Below are 17,804 nucleotides of genomic sequence, written 5' to 3'. Positions count from 1 at the left end.
TCACCATTGGGTGGGAAAAGCCAGTGTTAGACTATTAGATTGCTGGTCATAGATTTCCATTCAGCGTTCTCTACCATAATGGTGTACCTCATCTACAGACTTCTTCAGCTGAGCACCAAATGCCAAGGACCTGTTGGCAACAACACTTCATTTACCATATACGTAGCTATGAGCTCAGGGTCCAAGGTTGTGTGTCAGTCCTTTGTTCTTCACCCTGCTGACATAAGGTTGCACGAAAACCTATTAGCAGAAACCCGGCTTTTGGAAGTTTGCAGATGATACAGCTCGAATGGCGATCCTCACCATGGGCTGACAAGACTCACTACAAGAAAGAGGTTGACAGACCTTCTTATCAATGTGGTACAGACACAACCGCCTGCTGATGGGCGGCAAGACTTAAAGGAACAGTCCCACCTCATTTGAAGAAATTGCTCATACTGTATGTGGTTAAGTTCCAGTAAAATATGAGAATACATGGGATTTTTCGTCTATGTGTTTGCATTGCCTAGTTTAACAGTATAGCCAAATAAAGCGTAGCAATACAAGTCTATGGGAGCAAACAAAACATCATCAAATGTACTTATAAAGTACTTTAAAATAAATATAAAATTCACCAGAGTGCAAAACTGCAATTTAATGCCGTCCTATAATCACTTGTGGCTTGATGGTAATGCTGTCATTTCCAGTGATTATACTAAGTTCTGCTAATAATTATATATAATGAACTAATTATCAACAAAATGTTTACCAATGTTTATAAATGGGCAAGAAATGCGATGTTAATACAGCAGACACAGCACAGTCACATCGGTCCTAGAAGTTTCTCCTCCAAAGACCAGAAGGCATGAAACCACATAAAACTCACACAGTACAAGTTGATTCCCACTCCACTGTGCAGTCGTAGTTTGGTTCTTATTGGTGTGACAGATGAGGGATGGGCTATGGTCAGAGAGCAGATGGAGAAATCCATTCATAAACTGCAACGTCAAAATGTTGTATTATTTAAGCCTATGTTTTGCCGTTTGGGACTGATATCGTATCAGGGAACAGGGCTCCTCCATACAGTGGCAATATGAACGTTCTGAACACTCCTCAAAGAATATTATTATTACATTACATTACATTGCATGTGACAGACACTTTATAACCAAAGCGACTTACAAACGAGGACATAATCATAGCCAACATGAGATCCGGGTAGTCTGCGGAACCTTCAGGAAAGCGTTAGGGTTCTAGATAGAACTAATTTAGTGTAGCTTCCTCTGTGAACGTTTAGGTTCCTCAGAGAACTCCAAGGGGTTGCCATGGCAAACTAAAGGTTCTATAGTGCCTCCCTCTCCAAACTCGGACAGAAGGGGGAGATGTCATTGGTCCCCCCCCCCCCAGTCAGGGTCGGGGACCCTAGGCTAAGCTTAAAGGTTATTGTGGGGGCCCCGGAAGGCAAATTTTATGACACATTTACATATTGTCGTAATTACAAGCTACGAATTAAGGATAACATGTCTACCAATTGTACTCAACACGACAGATGAATTTTTCAATATTTCATCTTGTCATAATTCTTCTTTTTTAACTTTTGGCCAATCAGGGGCCCCCTAAGCTGCAGCCATATCTAGCCTGTGGGGGCCCACTGGCAAGTGGGGGCCCTAGGCTACAGCCATATCTAGCCTGTGGGGGCCCCTAGGCTGCAGCCATATCTAGCCTGTGGGGGCCCTAGGTTGCAGCCATATAGCCTGTGCGGCCCTAGGCTGCAGCCATATCTTGCCTGTGGGGGCCTTAGGTCGCAGCCATAGCCTATAGCCTGTGTTTCTGATTTTTTTAAACAGTGAAATGGTTTTCATAATGTGAATGAACTATTGTATGAATGACTTGGATGATACATTGTGGGCGAAAAAGAATGCAGCATAGCACATTTGTTGTTCATTTTTAATTTATTGATTTTGGCAGTTGCACCACAGGTGTAAGTTGGAAAAACGTTTTAATATGCACAAAGAAACTACTGCTTAGCTATTTTCCATCATGTAGTGTGGTTACATACAACCGAAATCATGATTTTACACATATTTTCTTTGCACAGAATTACTGTATTTGTAGTAACACAGGTTACAAACGAATCATTTTTCTACAGATATACAAACCAAAAACAAATGGCTGGTGGAACACATTTCCAAATACATCTGTATTTCTAGAAAATAAAGATTAAGGTCAGGTGTTATGCACATCCTTCATCCCTTTGTAAAAGCTTTCAGGGGTGACAGTAAAGACAAAACCCCAAACCTAAGGGGGACTATCATGTTTGCAGCTTCCACAACCATCAGGAAGAGGAAGAACGTCCACCACTCTACCAGGAAGAACAGACACCCATTCTTCCAGGAAGAACTTATGCCTCTTTTCCACTGCCGGATTTCTGGTATGCCTACATCTCGACAAAGATTTTCGAATAGGCATGACACAGCTCAATCATAAAGCAAAACGTGGCGGCCGAGTCGCGCTTGGTCAAAATGTAGGCCTACCAGAAAACCGGCAATGGAAAAGAGGCATTAGAGGCACAGTGGACTTCACACATACAGTACTGTACACCTACTTCTAAATAATTCAAATAGCCAGTCAAGGGACAGGTGATCGGTTTCTTGTCTGGGTTCTGACGGAATGTCTGAACGGAATGTCATTTTTCTTTTCTTTTTTATTCATATTTTCTACAAAAGCTCAATGAAACATACTATGCATGCACAGTTAATGGAAAACATTTTCATCCAGTATCACACTGGGTTATACTGGAGCATCTTGTATTAGCCATTATGGCTATTGGACAGACCTCCCTCTCACTGGGGTACAGGTGCCTCTCAGCTTGTTGAAAGCAAGATAACATAGAGGGATATGATATCCATAATATCTTGGAAACACAAAACCCGAACCACTTCTTCTAAAAGGTAAAACCCCTGCCAGAATAGAACTTCTTATATATAGTATTTAAGTGACTGTGTTTTATGTATTGATTAAAATGTTTCATAGCTAAGTGTCGTACAGTAACTTGTTGAAAAAAAAAATGTTATGTGGCTCCAATCTGCACATAATAAAAACTTAATTTACAGTAAATGAAGTGTGACAATTTGTCTTACTGAATTAATATAAAGTCAACTCCCGAACACACATGGACATATAGAAAACACCTTTTAAAAGAACTGAATATCTTGACATCTTAAATACAGTCATTGTGTCTGATGTTACTGGTGTCAAACATTTTTATACATATATCATATTATTATATTTTATAAGATATAGACAGGCAAGAAAGCAGCCTTCCAAAAAGAACATACCAAGATGCTCTGAAACGGAATCAAATAATTTGGCAGATAAATTATTATAATATATTATAAAATATTAGGCTACTATTATAAATCAACTGGGCTAATGACACAGAAATCTTACAAGGAGTGTTAATGCAGTATAAAAAGTTACAAATGGCCACAGTTTAAAATGTGTCTCTTCACAAGAAAAGAACCGTACAGTAGCATCGCTAGCATCCCGTTAAGCAGCATCCTGTTACTAAGGAAAGCAGCATCCCGTTACTAAGGAAAGCAACATCCCGTTACTAAGGAAAGCAACATCCCGTTACTAAGGAAAGCAGCATCCCGTTACTAAGGAAAGCAACATCCCGTTACTAAGGAAAGCAACACCAACATGATTCCCTCTGGTTCTGATTTCTCCTCTACACCCCCTCTTGTCATCCCACCTGAGCTCATGAGGCTGGTCATCAGGGTCTATGCAGTAAAAACAGTCTACGCTCTCAACCAGAGATGTAGCTTGTGACTTATCTAGAGTTAGAGGGGGACAACAACATCTATAACTGTACTTACACACTGAGATACAATGAAGAAGAGATCCCCATCCCCACACCAGCTGAAGGGAACACAGTGACAACGTTGGCAAAGTAGGAGGCATCGTGGCTCAGTGGGCTGGGGACCCGGGTTCGAATCCAGCCCAAGGTAATATCCCGATCCTTCCTTCTCTCTCTCTCTCTCTCTCTCTCTCTCTCTCTCTCTCTCTCTCTCTCTCTCTCTCTCTCTCTCTCTCTCTCTCTCTCTCTCTCTCTCTCTCTCTCTCTCTCTCTCTCTGTCTTCGACTGTCCTGACTAAATAAAAGCTAAATAAGCCTTAAGGCTAAGGTCTGGCTGAAGGGGAGCCTAACTAGCATGAAAATCTAGTAGCTCTCCCTTCATAGCTGTACTACCTTGGCCAGCACAATGACCAATCAAAAATGACCCCTATTGTGTAGGCTACTATTGACATACACAGAATATGTCACTAGTCTGAGATGGTTTAAATGTCTCAAAGGGACCAAGTGTGAAAGCGCTTCATGTTCCTCCTGGTGTCTTCGGCATCGTCTGTCTCCACAGGTGGCGCCCCCTCTGGATCAGGAGGCTCTGTGCTGATCTGACGCCCCAGCACTGCAGAGAGAGAGAGAGAGAGAGAGAGAGAGAGAGAGAGAGAGAGAGAGAGAGAGAGAGAGAGAGAGAAGATGAGGGGAGAAGGGAGAGAGAGAGAATAGAGAGATGCAGAGATGAGGGGAGAAGGGGAGAGAGAGAGGCAGAGAGATTAGGGGAGAAGACAGAGAAATGAGGGGAGATGGGAGAGAGAAAATCATGTTTTAAACCGTTTAGACACAACGTTATAAATGTGCTATTACCAGAATGACAATGACCAAGACCTGGAGCGTGTTCCATTCTCCACACTCTGCACTGTGTACTGTGATACAGTGCACTTTCCACCCTCAACTTAACGGCTAAATTTGAGGGTGAAGTGCAGGTCCAATTCACGTTCTGTCTGATACACTTCACGGAAATGACGGTTGTCGCGTGTCATCAGAGTTTACCAACCGCCAATATACAATTAATCATGGAAGACACTGTTCCTTATGTTGACCATTTTTAAAAGTTACCCCTTTCCCTTATACACATGGCTATTGTCTTTGGAATCAAAGCTATGCTGTCATCACAGAGATTCGGCAGTTTGACCAATCTGACACTCAACCAGAGAGGAAACTACGTAACAAACATGGCGGCCGTTGAGTGCGAAAAGTGTACATAACTGCACACTTCAAAAAATGGCCGGTTTGAGGGCGTTATCCGGGTAGTTTACAGTACACTTCACCGCCGCGATTAGAAATGGAACCGCCCTGCGTACCCAAACACAGTGCGGGAAGGGCGGAAAGTACGAAGATTGGAACAGCCTCCTAGTACTAAAGGCCCTGTATTATGTCATAGTACTGTAGCACTAGTGTAGTTATGTTTTCAATGACTATTTCAATGTTTCACTTGTGGAATGGCGAGCATTATGGAATATATTAAAGTGATACTGTCCCGATTTTGGACATAAGTTTATTTTACACCTCTCCGTGAGTTAGATGATTGAGTTTGACTTTTCTCCTGTACTTTCAACCATTCTCTGAGTATGGCAGTGCAAATTTTACCTCTCGGCTAGCAGTTAACATCGCGTCCTATGAGACCAGTTAGCCGCCAGAAGGTCTCATAGGACTCAATGTTAATGGCTAGCTTGAAGGTAAAATTTGCACTGCCATACTCAGAGAACGGCAGGAAGTACAGGAGAAAGGTAAAACTCAATCATTTAACTTAAGGAGAGGTGTAAAAGAAGCTTATTTCAAAAAATGGGACAGTATCACCTTAAGTGAAGAAAACCATCATCATAATTATAAATCAATATCCATCAACATGAAAATATGTTCTGTTGAATGTGATGTAATTCACATGTACTGTGCCGTATGACTTACGGTTCGGTACCAAGGTCACATCTGCACTGGAAAGTCTCTCAAGAGGACGTTTCTCATCTGTCGTGGAAAAGGAAGACACACCTTACTACAGAATCTCTTACTCTTCTACTCAACTATCTGACTGAACAGAACATCCGACCGTGAAAGACACCATGCACTGTATATACAGCATCAGTGCTGCTCAGTCAATGCCTCGTTCATCAGACACGATCTGTCATCTTAGCACATCTAATGCAAGACCCTAACTCTAACTTAAATTAAACCGATTGCTCCAGTCTGCTTATCAATTCAGGAAGCACACAAAAAACATGGGAAATTAACACATTTTGGGGTTGTTTTTGTTGTTTTCAAAATAACAATTACTGCATGATTTTCCTTCAATGGAACTTCGATCATCCAACTTCAAACTTCCTGTTTGCAAGGATTCCACATGAGTCATTTTCTGCTTTATTTTGGCCTTGGCTACTCTACGTCAGACTGAGACAATATTGGCAGTCAGTCAGGTGGCTAAAAAACGTCTCACTTGCTGTGATAAATCCTGTAGGTAGCGGGCCACGGTTGACTTCAACAAGGTCATGGATGAGAAATCGAAATAAAATGGCAAATAGTGACACCCTGTGGGCATCTGCTGGTATAGCATGACAACCGTTAACCAATTGCAGGACAGTGAGTGAGGCACAGGGACACCTTTAAGCAACACACACACACACACACACACACACACACACACACACACACACACACACACACACACACACACACACACACACACACACACACACACACACACACACACACACACACACACACACACACACACACACACACACACACACACACACACACACCTTTATGTCGCTCTCTACAAGAGAATCCTGTCCCGTTGTCTGAGTGTGCGACTTGGCTGAGCCCCATGGCTCCCGTCTGGAGGTCCTGAGTCTGGATCCCCATCATGCCTATACAGGTACATAGACTTGATTTCTTGTGTCTAGACGTCCTCCTCTGTGGGGTGCTGTCCTGTGTGGATGCTCCTATACAGGTAAGTGCAGCCTAAAATAAGGCACATAGCAAGGTAAGATGAGATGTGCCGTTTAGATGAGACACAGATTACCCATCATGCCCATACAGGTAGGCGACATAGACCTTCTCTTCCGCGGGGTGCTGTGTTGGTGTACAGGTAAGTACAGCCTAAAATAAGACAAAAAGCAAGATAAGACAAGTGTGCCGTTGATACGATGTTCTCTGTATTTTTATTATACCCCCCCCCCCCCATTAACCCCTTAGCGCAGAGCCTATGAAATAACCTTACTGTCACCAAAATTGTAATGGCTATGTCTTGATCTCTTACTTAAGGCTCCCATACCAGTACTGTCATACCAATGTTGTTATGATGTAATTGAGTGCTTTTTCAGCAAATACTGAATAGGCCTGCCAGCGACCCCATCTGCACACTACTAGGCCTGTAGCTTCTCTATGCATCTGTGGACTGCTCCAACATCTTACTGTATAGTACTTGCAGTGACAATAAAGAACTTCTTCCTCGATTGTGCTTGTGTTCATGTTATTTATCACTAATCTAATGGTGACTCAACAAAAAGGTTAGTAGGTTTGCTTGACCCTGTTGGGGGTGATAAAGGAAATAAAGGATATAGATTTGCAATAAGACACACAGCAAGGTGGGGCAAGACGAGCTGTTTAGATGAGATAAGATGAGGATTAGATGAGATAAATTGAGCTGCTATTGACTTTTTAAAAACAATGGAAACTTGTCAAAAACAATGGAAACTTGTCAACTTGTTGTCACTCAGCCAGTTGACAGCCTGTCGTGGTATGTTCCGTGACGCGGCTACATGGGATCAGGGGAGAGGTGACAGCAGCAGAATAGAATGGCAGCATGGCAACCAAGCGTGGCGACCAGGGCCTGTTGTAGTCAATTTGGTGCCCTAGGCTAAGCGAGCACCCCTCTTTGCTTTTGGTGGAATTAGAAATTGCCATGTGTAAACATAGTGTCATACGTCTGATAGAGCACAGCTGATCTACTATCTACATATGTAGCCTACTGAGTGCCCATTAAAAATAATTGTCAATATAAAGCCTAATGCTTTATTTTGCTTAGTGTTCTAATTCTGTGGGACTTGGCGTCCCCAAGACATTTGCCGGCCTAGGTGACCGCCTGGTCTGCCTATGCCTAGTGCTGGCCCTGGTGGCGTCCCTGGCTCACGGGCAGGGACAGGGGCGGCGGGTAAACTGGTTTAAGAAAGTAAAAGTCCTGATTGAAAGCCAGACATTCCTCCTGCCCGTGCTGCTGACACAGGTGATTTCAGTTGCCCTATAATACATGCCTTACCTCCAGTGGCACGCTGCAGCGGTGTAGTCTACTTTTTTGAAGTGGATATACTGTATATTTGAGCATTTTTTTAAGTGGGTATACTGTATATATTTGTGCTATTCAAAACAATGGATCAATCAATTTTAAGTGGGTATACGGAAATCCCTGAAATTTAGAAGTGGGTATACTCCGTATACCCGCGTTCTACGTAGACTACACCACTGGTACGCTGTAATAGTCATTGAAAAGTTAAAGGAGCACTTCTGCCAATATCAATATGCTGTTGTATTGCTCATGCTACTCTTGACTTGTCAGTAGTACCCGGTGATGCTACATTTTTCGGCTCAGCCCTTTCCGAGATCTGAGCTAAGGCTGGTGGTATGCTTGCTGTAGGACACGCGAGTGCGTGCATGATTCGTTCATGAACGCGTTAGCGTGCACAATTCATGTCAATTTTACACGTGTTAGATACTAACAACCAAACAAGTGCGTTAGGTGCAATATCGTCAAACTCGCTGGGGGCGATCGCAGGAAAGACTGCACAGTTCCATACGAGTGCTTCTAGGGAAAACGACGATGGCGGCAGCTTTTCAAGACTGTCTCGAGCTTGTCTGAAATTACAAACATTCGATTTGCGATCATACTTCCCCATTGCACTTTCACAAAGGAGCGTGCAAATACAGAAGTAGCAGTAGGCCTATCGTCTCGTATCGCCCGGGGAGTCCTTATTTTGTTTTGTTTACAGTCTCTACTGCTTTTAAAGCAAGCATGTGCAGTTGGTTGCCCGCGCTGACTCATGTAATTTGCGGCTCGCAGCAAGCGTGCCGAGGGCTTAATGGGGGAAGACTTTGTTTACATTAAAAACCTTCTTAACATATAGGCCTTCTTCAAATATTATCCCAAAAGGTATCACTGTTTGCTTGTTGTCTGCTGATGTTGCATACACTTTTGGATGTTATTTGGAATAAATCAAGATGTCTTTTTGAAATGTAAACAAACTCTGTCCCCATTACAATGACCAGGATCTCGGAAAAAGCTGGGGGGAAAAATCAGGTACTGACAAGTCCAGGGTAGTGTGAGCATTACAACTGCATGTCGAAATTAGCAGAAGTTATCCTTTAACTACCATAGTAGGCCTACTACACTGTGAGACATACAGTAACATAGGGCCTTTAGTAATGCACTACGACTTGGTCAATGTCATTCTGGCAACAACACATTTATAAGGCTGTGTCTGAACGGGCTAATTTAGCTCTTCAACCTGGCTGAATTGGTTTGGTCACTTGGAACTGCTGGTTTGTTAGATTGTCTTGAGTTAAGCAAATACTGATTGTGGCTGGATTTTCACTTTGCAGACCCGTGATGTCTGCCCCTGCTCACATTATATCAGGAGAGATATAATCAGTGTGGTCATTTGTAATGGCTATGCAAGTATTGACACACGGCACACACACACCGTTTTTATTCACAGTGTGAAACAGCTAAATGTCCAACCATGGGAAAAAGCTGTTACGTGCATGGCCCTGTTTTGGATAATGCTCAAATTCCTACTTAGGCCTATTTATGCTTTGGGTGACTGTAACTGTATACTTCTATGGGATAATAGCGTGATACTTATTTACGTTGTGGTTGCTTGTGCATCTAAGCATACTGCAGGGTAGCATCCCCATAATGCAATAGGCTTATATAATAATAATAATGTAATGCTATACTCTAGTAACATATCCTGCTCGCAGAACACATAGCATTCCAGTCAATGCAGCCACACAATTCTCTGTAGACTCTAAGGACAGAGCTTGAGGACTTTATGTTGCCACGTAAAAAAAAAGCTTTTAAGCGATTGTATTCACATAGAAGGAAGACCATGCAAATGTTGCAGTCTTAATAGCTTATTGGTCACTTTTGAAATAAATAATTTATTATTATATAGCATTGCAGCTGCAGGAGGCACATTTGTCATGAAAGAGGCCTAGCTCAGTTAATTGTTAACACATTTCCCAACCGCATTCCTCTTGATCTGAGAAGCTTTTCACTCAAAGCAATGTACTAGCTTTCAAAACTACTCAAATGACACACACACAAATGCACAAACACACACACACACACACACACACACACACACACACACACACACACACACACACACACACACACACACACACACACACACACACACACACACACACACACACACACACTCACACTCACACTCACACACTCTATAATAACAATATGCATCAATAACCAGTTGAACACTTGCATGCAACATTTAAAACAATGGTGACACAACCAATGACTTTTTTGCAGACAGTAGTATACTGTATGTGTGTTGCAGAAGGAAATATTGTTTTATAATCTGAACATATATTGAACTGCATATTTAATGCATTTTTCTGACATTGCAAAAGTTGAGAAAACTTACAGCAAATGTTGGTAATCAGATGAAAACATCCGGTCAGAGGGTTGAAGGGAGTTCACACAAAAAAATAAAACTCTGGACTCAACTTACGAACAAACATAACAATGAATGATAAAACTAGAGCTACATCCACTATTTACACTTGTAATGTCTGAACCAATGATCTCCAGGTCTCAAGGACAACCCCTTTTAACCATTACGCCCCTTTTCCCGCCATGGGTGACTATGATCTTAAGTTTTGTTTTTTGTTTTCGCTACACACAGGGTGGAAAGTAACCCGTGTGTGATGTGATATCTGATATGATGGGAATGGGACAAGTGATGTGATAACAGGAACTGTTAAAGGATATCCCTCTGCTTGACACAAAGTATTTTTAAAAAGCCATTACACCACAGCTGACACAAATGTAAACTATTTTTCCACATAGTTTATCTTAGAAAGGCAAACCCTACCAGCAGCACATTTTTTTGCCTGGAAGGTATGTATGTCTAGGCTTGTACCTCAGGTGAGAATCATAGCTGGGTCATCCAGGGAAGTTGCTTTGAGAGACATTATATCACATGTGGCATTACATTGCACTTAGCTGACGCTTTCATTTTATTAAAAGCGACTTACAGTTATTATTTTTCAGGGTATTGGTTACAGTCCCTGGAGCAATGTATGGTAAGGTGCCTTGCTCAAGGGCACTTCAGCCATGCATGGAGATGAAGGGAGAGGTCAGTGGGGATTCGAACCTGCAACCCCTAGATTGAAAGACCACTAGGCCATGGCTGCCCGCCACCACTAAGCCACAGCTGCCCACCACTAGGCCATGGCTGCTGACATGGCGTGGAGGTAGATGCCATGCACGCCTGCACACAGACTGAAGAGGGCAAGTGTTTCACAACTCGTCATGATGGAAACATACTACAGAAGACTGTTCTCTAACCAGACCTTATTCCTTATTCTGGCCAACTTTACATGCACACAATGTGTGATGTGAAATTGGCCTATGCCAACAAAATATGAACTTAATTTATTAGAACATAATTTCACTACACAGCCATATACTTATCTCCCTTTATGCTGTAGGTCTACTACTAGTAGTTTTGGTAAATATGGCATACATAGGAAACATTCTACTAAAATGATCTGATATTAAACGAAACAGGGTTACTGCAAAGCAGCAGTGGCGAATAATGTAATAACAAGTAATATGGCAGACGGGAGGGGGGATAAGTTTCCGTTCTTGGGCAGATTCCTGGCAGCATGGTGGTGCATATTTCTAGTTTCCTGACTGGTTGTGGGTGGTGAAAGAGGGGCAGACGCGTTCACCACCCTGATGGACTGGTTTATGGTTTATGATTAGGATGTTGATACACCTGGAGGTTAGAGAACATAGTCTTCTCTAGAATGTTTCCATGATGATGAGTTATGAAGCACTTGCCCTCTTCAGTTTGTGCAGGAATGCATGGCACCTACATCGTTTTATCTTTGTATTTCAGCACAATGTAGCTGGTTTAGTTTAGGCGGTGAAGTAGCTATGAAGCAATTAAAAAATGAAAGCTACGTGGGCTGTGTGTACCAAATGCATGATGCTCTTAAAATAATGAATTGATTGACGAAGCCTTAGTACTTGTAGGTGCTCTGAGAAATGCTATGTGTGCGACTACACGCCATGCGTGCGATATCGTACTTCCTCTAGGGCAGGGCTATTCAAATGGCGGCCCTGGGGCCAGATGCGAAATTCTCTTACATCAGCGTTTTTTTGTTTTTGCTGTAAATTAGGTCATCTAGTTATGCTTACAGTTAGTGTTGCACCGTATCGGCCGGGGCCCCGATACTGCACTAAAATGGTTTTATCAGTATCGGTGAGTACCAACAAATAGGGCACCAATACCATTTACAGATGCTCATACACGGACACTTGAATGCAGCCTTCAAAACTTATTATTATTTTATATCAGAGGTTTTTTAAAAAGTATAAAAACAAAAGTTCAACTGGATTCAATTTGTACAATATTAGTCTGTTTCCTGGTTCACAAAGGTAGGCAGCAGCCTGACAAAGCCATGATAGCAATGATGTTAGATCCAAGTAGTAGCCTATGCAGCTCTTTATGTATATACTGTATATACATATCAAACAGAGTAGTATTGGTGTGGTATCGGTATCGGCAGATACTGCACAGTCAGATATCGGGTATCGGTATCGGGCCCAAAAAATGGTATTGGTACAACACTACTACTTACAGTACACCCCAAATAATAATCCTGCTGCTGCACCTGGCCTACACAAGAATGTACTGTAATCTTTACCTATCTATCCACAGCACTGCATCAGCATCAACATCACATGCAGATGCCTTCCTTGTTCCACAAGCAAGAGCTGATTGCTATTTGTAAACAGTTGCGACAGGTGTTTGGGAGAGATTGTTTTGTAAATGAGTTGTGCACAACTTGTAAATATTTACAAAAAACTCTCTCCTAAACACATGTCACAACTTGTTTGGATTGGAACTTGCTTGCGGAACAAGGAAAGCATTAGCACAGGTGTTTACCGTAGGAGAGATTTTTTTTGAAAATGAGTTAGTATCCTTTTAAAGGGACACTGTGCAGGAAATTGTCAAAAAGGTACTGCAACTATGCTGCTCATTGAAACTAGGCTCCCTATTGCCAAATTTCATCTTTACATGGAAGTATACTAAGTAATATTTTCTAGTATGGTCCAATTACAGTCATTTTTGCAGCTAAAAATGGCTATTCTAGGAAATTGAAAATGGCGGATCATGGAGAAGATCCCCCTTTTCATGTATGAAAAGTGCTATTTTTCCAGTCATAATGAATAGGCCTACTTAGAATTTGACGGTGGTGGTAAGTATTCATGAAAAAGGTAACATTAGTGAATGGGCAGCATGAATTCTGGAAATGAACAACTAAAAATCTCACACAGTATCCTTTTTAAAAAATCCTTTTAGTTCTGGGGCCTAAACAAAAATGCTGGTTCCAGTTAAGAGGTAAATCATCTCATCGAAGGGTCTGGAGCCCATCAGGCTCCTCTATTAGATGATTTCCCTCTTACCTTAAGCTGGTGTTAATCCTGAACCAGCTTCTTAGTATAGGCCCCTGGTGCAGGAGTCAATAGACTGAGGACAGGAGGGGTCTTGTACACAGTGTGACCACATCAAGCAGTTTTTTTTTCTGAAGATTATTTACTAATAGGACTCAGGAGCCTTACCCAGAGAGGCCTGCAGGAAAGACCTTCCTGACCAAGGTCTAAGATGTCATAAATAAAAGGAAATGAAATAGACGTGGAGTTTTTTTTTTTTTTAATTCTTTCTGCATGAAAGAAAAGAAAAGGTGCAGTGCAGAACAAATGTTTCAGTCCCCCTGGACTTCCCTTTTTGCACAGAACAGTTTGTATGCACCCTTCTGGGTGTGGTTCTTGGTGTGCTGTGTGGTATGGAGTGGTACTTGGTGTGTGGAGTGGTACAGGTAGGCTACATGTGGGTGGCCACCTCCTGTACTGTTCACATTTACAGTAGGCTACAGCATATGTAGACACTTTAGTTTAAATCAAGGTGTTTCCTAAAAATATTTCATTTCATAAGTATAACAGAATTCACAGGCATCATCCTCTCATTTTGATACCACCTGTTCACAAACTGAGATCCACTGTTATGTGGTCCCGACATTGCTGATGTTAATCATTCACAATTCTCTTATCTTGGTATTTCTTTGCATTCACTTTCAATGATTGCTGCCATCAATTTAATTCAATAATTGTTGCAGGTCTCACATCAGCTCAATCTTGGTAAATACACTTTGAAATCAATGATTTTTTTAAAGCCTATGTTGCAATGTTTTGGAGCATGTAGGCATATACATTTTTACTTCACACTGAATCGCACCAGGTGTCGTGTTCATTCTTCCACAGGTAATCATTGATTACTACAAGGAAGGCAGTGGGTAATACATTTCTGCAGGAATGTCTTCCGCTAAGTCAGAATGGTTGTTCATATCTTGATCTTATGGAAATGTTATTTCATTCATCTATGTGTATTTCATCTATGTGTAAAGTTACTCTACTCTACTAACTCTACTCTACTCTACTCTAAGGGTTTGCAAATAACATTTAAAAAGTATTCAGAAATGTGTTTTTCATCCTATACTGTTTCATCAGCAAAATCACTATGATGTTGCGTGAATTTGGTATGAAAATAAATCCAACTGCATAACTGAATAAGTTCCAATTGTCCTGAGGTTAGCCTACCACTAAATCAATTATTTAAAATAAAAATAAATATTTAAAAATGTCATTGAAATGGATTTGTGGCATGTTGAAAATATGTCTTTATTAACATCTTTTTTTAAACTTTTTTTTTCATTTTGCCATTTTCTGATCACATAACCTGCATGAAAGCATTAAAATGTCACATTAATAAATCTGCCACTTACACGTGTGAAGCTTGTCTCCCTCAGCTATGGACAGTTCGATCTTGGTGAGAGAAGCATGGCCTCGCAACAGGTCATACGTATTTTAGTTATCCTCTTCTACGAAGGTAAAGCAACTGGAATCCTTTTCAAGTTGTTCTGTTGGTCAAACTTCGGACATAACAAAAAAAAAACCCAGATATATTAGGGCTACATTTAGCCAAAAAATATTACGAAAGTCTTCATCTCGTGCGTGACCAAGTTGTTTCCCCATTCAATACACTACCTTTGTGCAGAGTAAACAAATGCTGTTCCCTCCAAGCGCTACTGTTGACCTTGCAATGCCATAGCTGATCCCACGCCTCCGCAATCTCCCATATCAAAGAGGAAAACTAAAGAGGTGACAGGGAGGGGTGCCAACAGGGGGGGATAAAGAGGAAAGTTGCCCCGGGCCCAGGGAGAGAGAGGGCCCAGAATTGGCTACTCATTACATTGCATGCATTGGGCCCTTTCAGATGACTTTGTCCTGGGCCCAGCCAAAGCTGTCAGCAGCCCTGGTGACAGCTAACATAACCTGTTAATCGTGTCAACTGACACCCTGCGCAATGGAACATTCATGCACACACAGACGCACACGCACACGCGCACACACATACGCAAAGACCAAGTCATAGTGCATTATTTAAGGCCCTGTGTTATGTCATAGTGTTCTAATAGTACTTAACTGTTCAATGGCTATTACAGTGTGCCACTGGAGGTACGGCGCGCATTAAGGAGCTACATTTCAGACATGTCAAAGTGTTATCTTTTACCGGGGGGGGGGGGTGCTGTGGCGCAACACGCTAAGCCCCCCACATTTGGGCTTTCATGCCCATGGGGACCCCGGTTCGAGTCGGGAGTCATTTCCCAGTCCTCCCCCATCTCTCTCTCCCACTCACTTCCTGTCAGCATCTCATACTATCCTGTCAATAAAGGCATAAAAATATATATATATATATAAAAAAGTGTTATCTTTTACCTGACATGTTTCGACGGTATAGCGTCCGTCTTCATCAGAGGCTCAAAAGGTTATTGACAGGGTGGTTACATTACATCACATTACATTACATTGCATTTGGTAGATGCTTCTCAACCAAAGTGATTTACAATATAATCATAGCCAACACCACTAACAGGAAATATAGGCTACAGAACAACAAGTGCAGATGCTAAGAAGTAGTGGTATGCATTGGCACTGCCCTCAAGATTCGATTCGATTCCGATTCGGGAGGTAGCGATTCGATTCGATTCGATTCGATCCAATTCTACAATGCATTGCAATGCATTACATTTCTACTGAAAGCAAAGCAAATGTTTCATCAGTCATGATGAGGCAATACAAGTAGTCAGATACTGAGCAACAATTTATTGGCTGTTTTCTGTATCAGTCTTGCAGTTTTCAATGCTTTGAAGTACTTTTATTTAATTTACCATTCATTTGCTCCCGAAATATCAACGGAAGTAATTGAAACTTGAAAAAATTGCAGCATCGATTCAGGAACTTGCCACATTGAATTGGATCTCCCATGCCCCGCATTGCATTGCATCGCCGAATCGATTATTGTTGACACATCTACAAGAAGGGCCATTTTTTTTAAACCTGCGTAACAACATCAGCTGATTTTTAAAGGATGTCATGTGACCCTCTGATGAAGACGGAAGCTATATCGTTGAAACGTGTCAGGTAAAAGATAGCACATTTACATGCCTGAAGTAAAAGAAAAACCTAAGTTTTGTTGATCCCATGCTTGCCAGTATTTGCAAAGAAATCACAAAAATGTGAAACAGTGTATTTATTTTATTTAATCTTGAAGTACATTTTTTATGTTAGCATTTCACTATGCATTTTGTGTGTGTGTGTGTGTGTGTGTGTGTGTGTGTGTGTGTGTGTGTGTGTGTGTGTGTGCGTGTGTGTGTGTGTGCGTGTGTGTGTGTGTGTTTGTGATTATTATCAATGTCCTATATGTACATGAAGGCTATATGTTGAGTTTAACAGCACATTGGAGACCGATCAAACGTAATTTCAAACTTCTCTGCTAACCTTGTTACATAGATTTTTGACAATAAAGTACACTTTAACTTGAACAACCAATCAAGTTGTATTGTCTTCTGTTATGATTGGGATGTAGGCCTATAAAGAGATTTAATCATCTCATTACAAACTAAAACGATTGGCTTGATCAACAGGCAATATTGCATTACTGTAGGTACCAATTAAGTTCATTATAATGAACATGCCATTGCATGTATAGCCTGGTTTTCACTGACGGTGCGTGTATGTAGCTCTAGAGCCCCCTGGTGGAGAGCTAACCACACTTCCGTCTAGTAGCGCTGCCATTAAGCCCATACGACTTTGTTGCTGACGACCAACGTTGACGGAAGCACGTGAGCGAGAACTTGTTGTCACGATGTGGGTGTTATTAAATACAGCGCATTTAAAGTCGGCCACAAATATGAACGAGACGATGAGCTCGCACCGGTTTGCTCTACTAACACACCACGTGTGAGGAGTGAGGGGACAGGCAGTGAGGAGGAGCTGAAGTGGGGACCTGCGCAAACTTGTGTAGAGGTGTGAGACAAGACCCATATACACACGTGAGTGAGTTGTTGACCAACCAGTTCATGGGCGCGTGACCTCGGAGGCAGTCCGCCGACGAGCGTTGAAGGGGATAAGCAACTGCAGAGGTTGCAAGATCTGACTGCAGCCGCATTCATCCCGCGATAGTTTTACACCATGTGACATGTCACCTCGTCAACGCAACGTCGACGAAATTTAGAAGTTTGACAGGAAATCTAACCGTCATGCAGCATTTTCCATC

The 17,804-nt window shown here is 41.9% G+C and overlaps 1 long non-coding RNA gene across 2 annotated transcripts; it reads right to left on the bottom strand.

Annotated features, from left to right (window-relative positions):
• Window positions 1-1,912: 1,912 nt before the first annotated feature.
• Window positions 1,913-15,291, bottom strand: LOC134467318 (uncharacterized). Of its 2 annotated transcripts, none has more exons than XR_010038516.1 (4): window positions 14,971-15,291; window positions 6,636-6,837; window positions 5,788-5,844; window positions 1,913-4,447 (listed from the first exon to the last, which is right to left on the bottom strand). It is a non-coding gene; the product is annotated as an uncharacterized LOC134467318 (long non-coding RNA). The 2 variants fall into 2 exon arrangements; XR_010038517.1 differs by lacking the exon at window positions 14,971-15,291 and adding an exon at window positions 10,539-11,434.
• Window positions 15,292-17,804: the final 2,513 nt, after the last annotated feature.

The sequence above is a fragment of the Engraulis encrasicolus genome, chromosome 17 (genome assembly GCF_034702125.1).
Source record: "Engraulis encrasicolus isolate BLACKSEA-1 chromosome 17, IST_EnEncr_1.0, whole genome shotgun sequence".
In the NCBI taxonomy this organism is placed as follows: Eukaryota; Metazoa; Chordata; class Actinopteri; order Clupeiformes; family Engraulidae; genus Engraulis; species Engraulis encrasicolus.
This window is presented reverse-complemented; position numbering and strand designations above follow the sequence as displayed.